This window comes from Glycine max, chromosome 12 (assembly GCF_000004515.6).
Source record: "Glycine max cultivar Williams 82 chromosome 12, Glycine_max_v4.0, whole genome shotgun sequence".
Classification (NCBI taxonomy): Eukaryota; Viridiplantae; Streptophyta; class Magnoliopsida; order Fabales; family Fabaceae; genus Glycine; species Glycine max.
The window spans coordinates 19,508,919-19,510,131 of NC_038248.2; the positions used below are offsets into that span (position 1 = coordinate 19,508,919).

A 1,213-nucleotide genomic window follows, 5' to 3' on the forward strand; every position below is an offset into this window, starting at 1 on the left:
TGAGGTTGGGGAGGTCTATTGTAAATATTTGCAGCATAAGCTTTAGGCTGCTCGATTGCTCCAGGTTGCTGCATGGAAGGGCAAAGGTCTATATGGTGGTCAGCAGAGGAGCACAAACCACAAACCCTTGCAACAGGTACAGATTTCTTATTCAAGGCCAGCTGGGTTACCAAGTTAACCAATGCATCCAGTTTGCCTTCAAACTTCTTAGTCTCAGATGATGCAGCTGAGTTTGTAGCTACCTCATGCACTCCTCTAATGACTATGGCATCATTTCTGGCGCTAAACTGCTGAGAGTTGGAAGCCATCTTCTCAATTAAATTTCTGGCTTCAGCAGGAGTCATGTCTCCAAGGGCTCCACCACTGGCAGCATCTATCATACTTCTCTCCATATTGCTGAGTCCTTCATAAAAATATTGGAGAAGAAGCTGCTCCGAAATCTGATGGTGAGGGCAACTGGCACATAGTTTCTTAAATCGCTCCTAGTACTCATACAGGCTCTCTCCACTGAGTTGTCTAATACCTGAGATATCTTTCCTGATGGCTGTGGTCCTGGAAGCAGGGAAAATTTTTTCTAAGAATACTCTCTTAAGGTCATCCCAGCTTGGGATGGACCTTGGAGCAAGGTAATACAACCAGTCCTTTGCCACTCCCTCTAATGAATGAGGAAAAGCCTTCAGAAATATGTGATCCTCTTGGACATCTGGGGGTTTCATGGTGGAGCAGACAATATGAAATTCCTTCAAATGTTTGTGTGGGTCTTCACCTGCAAGGCCATGTGAAATTCTGATACTGAGGACAGATGTCGTACAGGATGTCACGACATCCCGCTTCAGAACATGCAGATTATATATGACAGTATGAACAGATTAAACAAGTAAATAACACAAGAGAATTGTTAACCCAGTTCGGTGCAACGTCACCTACATCTGGGGGCTACCAAGCCAGGGAGGAAATCCACTAGAATAGTATTAGTTCGAAGATCTAACAGCCACTGTATACAACCTTCTCACCTAATCACTACCCATGCAACTTCTACCTAAGAGCCACTCTTAGATATGAGAACCCCTCTCACTCCCTCTCAATCACTCACCCGTGTTTACAAACAAATCAAAGACACACCAGAGATTGCTCTCTGAACAATAGAGATCAACTCTACACACTCAGGTCCAACACTTGATGTTAGGGTAACATCAAGGTGGCTCACAAAACA

The 1,213-nt window shown here is 44.3% G+C and overlaps 1 non-coding gene across 1 annotated transcript; it reads left to right on the forward strand.

Annotated features, from left to right (window-relative positions):
- The first annotated feature begins 438 nt into the window (after nucleotides 1-438).
- LOC121173242 (small nucleolar RNA R71) lies at nucleotides 439-545 on the forward strand. The gene has a single exon (XR_005887702.1). It is a non-coding gene; the product is annotated as a small nucleolar RNA R71 (small nucleolar RNA).
- Nucleotides 546-1,213: the final 668 nt, after the last annotated feature.